Raw genomic sequence first — 10362 nt, forward strand, 5'->3', positions numbered from 1 at the left:
TAAAGTAAACCCAATCGATCCAAAAAGGCTGCAAGACTCCGATATTCTCGTAATGGCATGTCCAACGAAGAAAGAATCGACGCCAAACCGCGAATCGTGGAAAGTCTCTGTTCTTGCTGAACGAAATTCGCACCCAAAATGAAGTCGATGTATAACGTTTTTAGATGTGCAATTTCCATTCCTGAACGGAGAAGAAATGGTAACACAAAAATATTAGGCGTTGACGTTGAGAATTTAGGATTTGTCAAAGACACCATGGAATTGCTGACACGTAATAAATGGCCGTCTCACGATAAATTAAAGAACATTTGAACATTACAACTAAATTAGTTAACCTTTGAATGAGAAATTGTGTCGTTATTATAGTTTTGAATGAGAATTTGGTATTTGTCAAAGACACCCTGGAATTGCTAATAAATGGCCGTCTCACCATAAATTAAAGAACATTTGAATGAGTCATTTTCATATTTAATTTACCAACTAATGTGAATGCTCGTGTCTACACCCGAAACTTTCAATGAAATAATCAGCTTTAATTTTACAAATTAATGTTAGAGATCGTCTGCGTACCGCATATTTTTTCAACTAAATTAGTTAACCTTTGAATGAGAAATTGTCTCATTATTATATTTTTAAAACGTATTTTGATTTAGCTAATAATTTGATTAATTTTGATCACAAATTCAAAAACGTAGAGTAATTCTATTTATCCGTGCGTAATAATTTGACAAATTATTATTATAATTTGCTAAAATAGAAAATCTTTGAAGGCAAATCGACAAATCTTTGCGGCAGTTTATTTTTATTTTTTATATTTTCGTTTTAGTTGGGCAGTTTTTAATCAATTTTATTTATCCGATTTGTTAAATTATAAATTAATGTCAAATTTAATGTTTTCCAATCACTTATTGGGATTTGAACTAGTAATTTATAGCAATGAGTGTCTTACCAAGGAGTGCCTTAACAGTGCATTTATTCACCATCAATCCAAAGCACTGTGAAATCATATCATTCTATTTTTCATGAATAATTTTTATTATTATATTTTAAAAATTTCAAAATAATAAATTTATTTATATATATTCAAAATATATTTTAAAGTAAAATAAAGTACGGAATTCAATGATATTTTAAAATATATAATCGAAAAAAAACAAAAAAAAATTACCTCCAAATCCAGCCGAAACAAACCCACCAAACCTTACAATGTCAAAAACACATACTATTCTTCCATATTTACGTCAACTAGTTTACTTCCATTTTGTTGCGATGGTTCACTCTGATGCATATACGATGGAAGTGTCGTTTAACTCTGATGGATTTGAAGCGTATTTCGTAAAGACGGAGGGAGAAGAAGTCTTCCTATGAAAGTTATGACACAGAACCACCCATGATTCATCATATTCACTATCTCTGACCGCCCAAAATCAGAATGCCTCCTCCATCTCATTGACTTTTTCCATAACTTTGATTTCTGTTTATGCTCTTTGCATTCTCGGGCGTATAACACGTTGTATTGGAGCTCAAATGTTTCCCACCACGGTCGGCCGAGAGATTTCTGAAGTTGTTAGCGGTCTTTGGGTTCTGTATGCATACTGCTGTGTTGTCTACAACCCCAACGTCGGCGATTAGGGGTTGTAGTACTCGATTATACTGTCGCCGAGCTGGTCTCTCTAGATTTTCCGGCGTTCCCAATGGCAACGAATCTCTCCACATTAATGCACTGAAGAATCCCCAGGAACTCCGACTCAGAGTCGTGGCAGCACAAGATTATAAGAGCAGTGATGGAATCGAGCCTTTGAAGAAAACTCTGGTTAACTTAGCGAAATTATGGGGATATTCATCCACAGAGACTCCGGAGGTCAGACCGATATACAGCCCGATTGAAAAGCTGGGTTCCCAGTATAGAATATTGTGTGATTCGACCATCAAATCGCCCAAGCAAAAGCTGGGGGAGAAATGGCGGGAGTATCAAGGATGTAACAACTGGGAAGGCCTGCTGGACCCCTTGGATGAAAATTTGAGACGAGAGATTGTCAAATATGGCGATTTCGTCCAGGCCACCTACAACGCCATGGACTTCGATCCCAAGTCCCAAGACTATGGGTGCTGTAAATACAACGAGAGTTCGTTGCTCGAAAAAGCGGGGCTGAAGAACTCTGGATATAATATAACGCGGCACATCCATGCCACTTCAGGAATCCAGCTTCCCGTGTGGTTAACGCAGAGGCTATCGTCGGATGGATTAGATTGGGTGTCCAGACGAAGCAGCTGGGTGGGCTTCGTGGCCGTCTGCAACGACGATCAGGAGATCAGCAGGCTTGGGAGGAGAGACATCGTTGTGTCGTACAGAGGAACCGTGACGCCATTGGAATGGGCAGAAAATCTGAAGGACGTTCTCACGCCTGCAGTGACAAAGACTTATAACAAAAGAAAATACCCTAGCTCAGGGTGTTGCCTGGAGCCCAAGGTGGAGAGTGGGTTTTGGAGTCTTTTCACTACCAAGAACCCCGAAGGCGAGAGCGCTTCGGATCAGGTGGTGAAGGAGGTCAGAAGATTGGTAGATTTATACAAGGGCGAAGAAATCAGTATTACAATCACTGGTCACAGCTTGGGTGCAGCCTTGGCTGTTCTAACGGCTTACCAGATTGGTCAAGAGCTCAATTCCAACGAGGATATTGCTGCAGGTAAAGGTAAAATTCCATTGACTGTGTTTTCTTTCGGCGGGCCACGAGTGGGTAACCGTGCGTGGGCGGATGAAATGGAGGAAATGGGATGCAAAGTGCTGAGAATAGTGAACACACACGATGTGGTCACCAAGGTTCCGGGGCTGTTGCTCAACGAGGGCTGGATTCTGCAGCAGCAACGCTCAAAATATGTACTTGTGTCGAAGATCTTCGACGTTCTAGACAGGATGCCATGGGCTTACTGTCATGTTGGGACCGAGCTTCGTGTGAACAACAAGTATTCTCCATATCTGAAACCCGATGCAGACATGAGCTGCTGTCATGATCTGGAAGCCTATCTCCATCTTGTGGACGGTTACCTGAGTTCCAACTGTCCATTCAGATCCACAGCTAAAAGAGACATCGTCAGGCTTTTGATGAATCAGAGATCCAATGTCCTTCTCAAGCCAAAGCCATTAAAGAAGAAAGAAGGGTACAAAGATTCAACCAAAAGTAAATCAGAGACCTCCAACTTGTTTGTGAAGCAAAACATATTGTCTGACAGTCGGCACGATGATTCAAGCGAGAGTGGAGAGACTCGTCCCGAATCTATTAATTCATAGACCGAATATTCATTCCAACCTCTAAATTCTGTATATTTGTTAGGATATATGTACAGCGATTCTTTTAATGGTCGATTTTCTGAATATTTTGGAATGGCCTTGTCCAAGCAAAAAATATTAATTTTGTTCTAAAAATTATTCTCACAATGATTCATCCAATTCGAAAGTATTATTGAATAAACGATCAAGTTAAATTAAAATATAAATAAATAATCCAGTTTTATATATATTAACACACCAAATATTATAATTGTACATGTTTTAGAATATTTGTTAAGATAGATCATTCTACAATTATACTTAATTAAACTGTTATTTTAGCAGTTTCTGAATCTCACATTGTTAAAGTATTTTGTGCAATAACGATTACTTTAAACCTTTTGTTTCATTTACATAATATTTCAATTAAAAATTACAATGATGAGTTAAAATGTATTAGAGTATAAGTTTGCCTAAATACCAATTTGTATTCATCCTTTTAATTTTAATGCCCTTAAAATCACAATAACATGTAATATATTCATTTTAATTTTTTTACCAATTTGTTTCCACCTTTTTAATTTTAATATATTTTATATCACAAAAACTTATAATATACTCATTTTATTTTTTTTACAAATTTGTATCTAACTTTTTAATTTTAATGTCTTTTATATTTCAAAAATTTATAATATACTCATTTTAATTTATTTTTACTATTTTCTCAAACAAACTTAATATAATGTGATCGCGAAACAAAGGTGACTCTCTCTCACACGCGTATAAAACATGAAACAAATGTTATTCTCTCAGACAAATAAAATAAAATATAATATAATATTATATTATTTATATATATATATATATATAACCTTCAAATTTATATCATAAAAAAATAAATTTAATATAAAAAATGATGAAGTTTGATAGTATTTTAAACCTCAAGGTTTGACTAGACATAATCTTTTGTGAACACTCGAGCGCTAAATACAAAATAGATTGGTAGAAATCGGAAATTGTCTCTCATATCTATTATTTAACCCGTTTCAAATTTCATTGAATGAATTGGGGAATTCTATTTTAATTTTTCATCAAATTATTATCTTCGATTTTAAATACTTTATATTGCAGTATTTTTCAGGATACATTTTCAATTAGAGTGTAGTTTAAATAAGTTGGGAAAAATTCTTGGATCCGGGTGTCTGAGGTATGTGGCTAGCGGTTTGGATGGGCGCGTGGTTGATCTTCACCGCCACACATCCTCTCACGGCTTTGGTCATAACTCCTCCTCTGCTCCAGCTTAATGAGACTTTAATGACGCCAGTATATACATCTATGCCGATTAATTTCTTGATCATGGTGATATCAACTTGCCATAATCACGTTTATCCCCTCCGCTCTCGCTCCTCCTCCATTGCAGTTGCAGCGCTTTGTTCTCAGCCTCTCTCAGGAGTAAACCAGGCTTTGGTTCACTCGAGGAGCTTTTGGCTTTTCCGTCAAGCCATCCTCTGTTTCGCCTGCTCTTTTGCTTGCCACCCGCTTGCTGCCCTGAGCACTGAAGCCAGCCAAGTTAGTTTTTTTCCTTCACTGCTTCCTTCGTCTTCCAAGAAGCCAGAATCATCCTACCCCTCCAGCTATGCCGAAACTGCGATAGCGGATGAGTTGTAGAAGGGGCAGCTCTCGCGAGCAAATTGGGCGTCAGGCTACCTCCTCCACGACAGACTCTTCAACCTTCTGCCCAGACCTTCGCTCAGACAGGTACCCTGCTACTCGGAGTGGACGGGGTAGGGGCAGAGGATTACAGATAATAGCATGAGCTCCTTCCAATCCATGACAAACACCGCTCGGTTACGTTTCGCCTGCAGTCATGGCACTTCTTCCTTTATGGCCACGGTCACCATTGAGCTTAGCAAGCTCAATTCAGGTCAAGGGGCTGGTTCCCTCAGAGGGACTTCAGACAGGCCGACGGAAGACAAACCAGGCCCCATCCAGACAAACCTCGATCAGAGCAAAGCTTCAGGCTCTGGTAAAGGCAAAGCTTCTCAAAGCATGAAGAATCAGGTGGGCTCCTCTGATGACGACGATGATTACAAGTATGGATGCCACATGCACAAGGAGTCGCCTGACCCCTCTCCTAATGCTTAAACAAGTTGGTTCTTTCTAGTTTTCTTGGATTTCTGCCAGCTCGAGAAGGTTCACTCATCATTGTCCTAGATATGTTGACAAATGCATTAGCTCATACTGCCAGTTTTTCATACGAAAGGGGCATTCTGCCAGCCTTCAGTTTTCAGTTTCGGTCGCAGTCACAGTTACCTCTGTTTTCAGTTATGGGTTGTCGTGTAGCTGGTCACAGCTACCAAGTCTAGTTTTACTGTTTTGGTTGTCGTATAGCTCCGGTTTAATTCTCAATTCCAAGTACAACTATGGGGTTTTCTGTATTTTTGCCTTACTCATGAACAGGCTCTCTACAGTTCTTGAGGGCAATACTCTACTGGATTTTGGCATACAGATATGCTTTGCTTGTAATCATGCGCAATTTTGGGCTAGCTCTACGAGGTCAAGGCCTCGGTGTAAAATATTTTTGTATTAATATAGAAGTAGTCTTATTCAGGAAAAAATAAATAAATAAATAAATAAGTTGGGAAAACTAATAGAAATTAAGGTATGATTTTAAGAAAAATTGGTAAAAGTTTTTTATAATTTGTGTTATAATTATGGTATTAAATCTATTTCTATCATTAAAGTGCCCTCGTTAGATTTCTCTAAAAATTTATGAATTCTAACAAAAAAAAAAAAATTAGCCGTTTCTGACCCTCTTAATCAAGAGCCCAAGAAAATTGATTAGAAAAAATATTTTAAATAGAACCAATGGCATGAAACGGCCCTTCTCAGCACAAGGTCGCACCAGTAAATGGCTGGTTTACGAAGAACCACAGAAATTGAAAAATTCAAAAGCACGCCAAAAGAAAATCTAGGAAAAGAGTGGGTGGTACTCGCACCTTTCTGTTTTCAAGTGCAATCGTGCGAGACTTTCGGAAATTGATATTTCCATGGGATATCTTCGATGGACGCTCAAAAAAACTTGGAATTTGTGAAATTCCTACTATAGTTGTTTTTTCATTTGTTGAAATGTCAAATTGACCAGAATAATTTGAAACTTTCGTATGCGACGAACTCGATAATTTTCCTGATGTTTTAAAGCAAGTTCGTATATATCACACTAACAAAATTCTTATTTAAATGACTATGTAAAACTATAAGTTCTCTCAATTCTCAAAGATTTCGAAAGGCTAGTAAACTTCAAGTATATATATCCATCTTAATGTTCCAGATAACTCTCGAGGTTAGTTGACCGTTTATAGTATGCCCACTCTTAGCTATAGGATGCCCATTCTTTTCCTCCTAGGTATTTTCCAAGTAAAAGAACGACCCTCATAGGTATTTGCTTCACTTTTAAAGAGGTTGATATAGTAAAAGAATCATTTTTACAAGTATTTGTTCTAGATCATGTCTTCCATTTCGAAGAAACACATGCCAAGAGATATATTTCGACCATGGCTTCCAAGATATCTTCATCAGAATGAAGAAAAAATCTTTGGAAAGAGCACATGTGAAGAAAATAAAAAGAGGTAATAAAATTGATTTCAAATTCCCCATAGGTTTCCCTATGTCAATTACCATATCTAAGTCAAAAAAAGTCGAGAAGATAGTGAGAGGCTCGCTTATATCGGTAACTCAAAACATGGGACTGGTTGCCACATAATTAACCCGTGGTGGGGTGGATACCACTTACATATAAGGAACATTCAAGGATGTCGGATGGTTGGTAGTTGAATGAAGACCAGCGAATTAAAGTTGGTCAATCATCAAAATGTTTCCATTATGAGGAAAAGACATTAACTCGAAAGAGTGTGGAAATGACAGCTTTCATAGAATAGACATAATCTCACCCAAGGAGCAAATCTAAATCCAAGGGGCCTTGGACTACCATAAGATCAATACAGACGGTTTTCCCTTTCAACGTAATAGGTAACTTACAAAGGATCCTTAAAGGTTCACTAACGGTTATGTTAAAAGCTCACAGATTCCGTGTAACATGCTCAAGTTGAGGGGAACCCAAAGCTTGCCAAGCGGTTGAAGATAAAATACTAATAGAAGCACCTTCCTCAACATTTGTGTGATGCACATTCTTACAATACGCTTTCACAATGATTTGGAAAGAGGTGGAAGAAGGAAGATGAGGTCGTGTTAGTCTACTCTGGTCAAAGGAAATAGGCTCATTACTTGTAGGGGGGTCAATGGAAACAGGTGAAATTCCCCTATGTGTAGAAGAATCTGAGGTAACAAGAAGAACCTGAGCAGTATTAATTCTACGCTCTAAAGGGAGAGTGGGATCGATAAAAGATGGAATCAATTCGACCACTTGATTAACCAATGGATCATCAACCTAAGTGATATGTGTTTCACTCTCCAAGCGAAGAGCAGGATTGGCTATAGTTGGATATTAGATCAATCTCTTTGTTAACTGACAGTAGGTTGGGAGAAAGTTTACAATAACTAGTTGGAAGTTGTTGTTGTGAAACATTAAGTTTTTTGAACAATTTTGAGGCTTCATCCATATGAAGCCTCAAGGTGACTATGATGAATGCCTTTGCATAACCTAAAAGGAAACCTAATTTTACCCTTTTTCCCAGGAACCTAAAAATCATTGGTTAATGCATCAATGGTAGTTGATAAGAATTTTGTGACCATACTTCCAAGACCTTACGAATATGAGGACAATTGATAAGGAAGTTTTCACCCTTACAAAGATTGCAAGCCTATCTAGGCTTGCGATGCATGTTGGAATTTTCCTCAACATTACCAATACTTACAACCATAGTTTGTTGGTTGACTTATTTCTTATCTTGCTTCTTCTTCTTCTTCCCTTTCTTCTTCTTCCTAATCACATTGTTACTAACATCAAGGCTTTTACCAAGCAAAGAAGAAGAAAGGGAGGATGACATGTTGGTGAAGAAGTGTTGTAGCGGCTACAACCATCCTCCAAAATTTTGGCTTGCATGCAAATTCCAGAGCCTAGCTTCGATCTTGCAATCGATCATCCTCGATCACTTATTGGTAAGCTGATGATTTCAAGTACCCCTCCTTGAACATGAGAGTTGTCTGCGTTCTCATCTTTATGCAGCATGTGTCATTTTCAGGCATATGGGTTGTTGTTTTTCATGCAAAGGGAATGTTGTTTTGCTTCAAGGGAATTGTGTACATATGAGTGGTTGTCATCACATAGACATGTTTCACACTCACATCATGCACTCTTGTCACGAAGATTGTTACATCAGGAAAAGTAGGTCTTATGCATTATGGATGGTCTATATTGTGACACTAAGTGTCCATGTATGACAAGTCGAGCCCTATCACTGTTTACATATGTTTCACTGATCTCACACTTAGCCATTTTCCCGAGAAACCTAACCTCATCAAGCTTCCATTAACAATATGCTTTGCTTCTATAACCATCAAGCTTCCTCACTTGCCTCCTAAAACCCCACAGTCCGCAAAGACACCAACCAAAACTGCTCTCTAAAAATGTGCAGAGTAGTCAGGTAACCAACACTGATCTCTAAAATGCATAGAGGAGTCAGGCAGCAAACCATGCTCTCCATAAATGCGCAAAGTATTCCAGCTGCACTGAACTCAAAAATTGCACAGAGGTGTCCTCCTAAGACCCCCATCTCGCAGCAGTGTCATATGCCTAAAAAATGCGCAGTGTTTCCCAAGTTGCCCTATCTGTCTTACATGCAGAAACTCCACAGATGAGCCTCCCAGGGTCTCAATCAAGAAATAGTCACTATCAGATGAAATTGCGCAGATCTACCTCTCAATGACCACAAGAAAAGGTGACATGTCGAAATCACTTCCAAGGAGTTGAGGAGAAGGACCAAGGAACCAAGTAGTGGAAAATATGAGGATCGCATGCAAACTCCGTCACATGCATGATCATCTTGAGGGTAAGTATGGTAAGTAAAGAACACCTTTCGAAGTACACCTCTTAGTTGAGTTTGCAGGACTTCTTGTCATTGTCTTATCATCCTATCCTCGGTAACATGCATGTGCGCAAACACAAAAAGTCATTCTATGTGTTTCTTCTACATGTCTTGCTTCCTTTTCACTTGTTTGACCAACTGTCGCCTTCAGCATGTTGATTTCTTTGTCATGATTGTGACCTCGTTCTGGTGATGTTGAAGGTTTTGTTTGAGTTTTTCTCACCATGTAAACATCTATCACACTCACACACGATGTTGTAAGCTTTGTCATGCAAGTTTTGTCATGGTCGTCCAAATGTTTATCTCAAGTGTTGTGCTTATCGCTCATACCCGTCGATCAGTCACACTGAGTGTAGATTGTCTTGATGGTTCGAGGTGTCTTATCATAGAGTCATGTTGAGTGTGTGTTCGTAAGTTCATGGATGCACAAGTTTACTCGCTCACAAAAATAGTCATTTTGCTGAATCTCTGTCGACCGGTCCAACCCCAACAATCGGACCTTTGCTAGCCTTCACTACACAGTTTGAGCCCTCAATGAACATGTACTGCTCCCCAGAATTGTGCAGAGCTTGAGGTTGCTTACCAGGCACTCTGCACTGCACAATCCTAGAGTCGACCCAAGTGACTGTCACACAGAACATTGCGAAAGTTTCTCAGCAAGCCATCTCAATTTGCGATGTCCACAAGCAAAACCACCAAGCCTCTAGCTGGTCGACTGGAGAGTTTGACCGGGTAGTGACCCCGGGCGTCACTCCTCCAAAAAATGGCACATAAGATGCCAAGCATACCCACTTCTGTTGACTAAAGAAATTGCACAGACATGTCGGACAGACACTTGTTCGTTGTCACTACAGTGCCCTCAAAAATTACGCACTGTTTCCAACCAGTCACCCTATCAGCCGGCCTGCTGCTCCTCCTGAAAACTATGTAGTTTTCATGAGGAGTCTCCCAGTTTCCCAGCATCCCACTTAGCCAAGAAACTATGTATGGATGTCTAGTAGGCCAACCTCCAACTCTACATAGTTTTTTCCAGCAGCATCCCGCAGCCTG

General features: G+C 39.0%; 1 pseudogene; it reads left to right on the top strand.

Moving 5' to 3' along the window:
• The first annotated feature begins 1588 nt into the window (after positions 1 to 1588).
• On the top strand, positions 1589 to 3289 carry LOC149258093 (phospholipase A(1) DAD1, chloroplastic pseudogene; annotated as a pseudogene).
• The last annotated feature ends 7073 nt before the right edge of the window (positions 3290 to 10362 follow it).

The sequence above is a fragment of the Pinus tabuliformis genome, chromosome 6 (assembly GCF_031772625.1).
Source record: "Pinus tabuliformis cultivar Carrire ecotype Pingquan chromosome 6, CPIR1, whole genome shotgun sequence".
Classification (NCBI taxonomy): Eukaryota; Viridiplantae; Streptophyta; class Pinopsida; order Pinales; family Pinaceae; genus Pinus; species Pinus tabuliformis.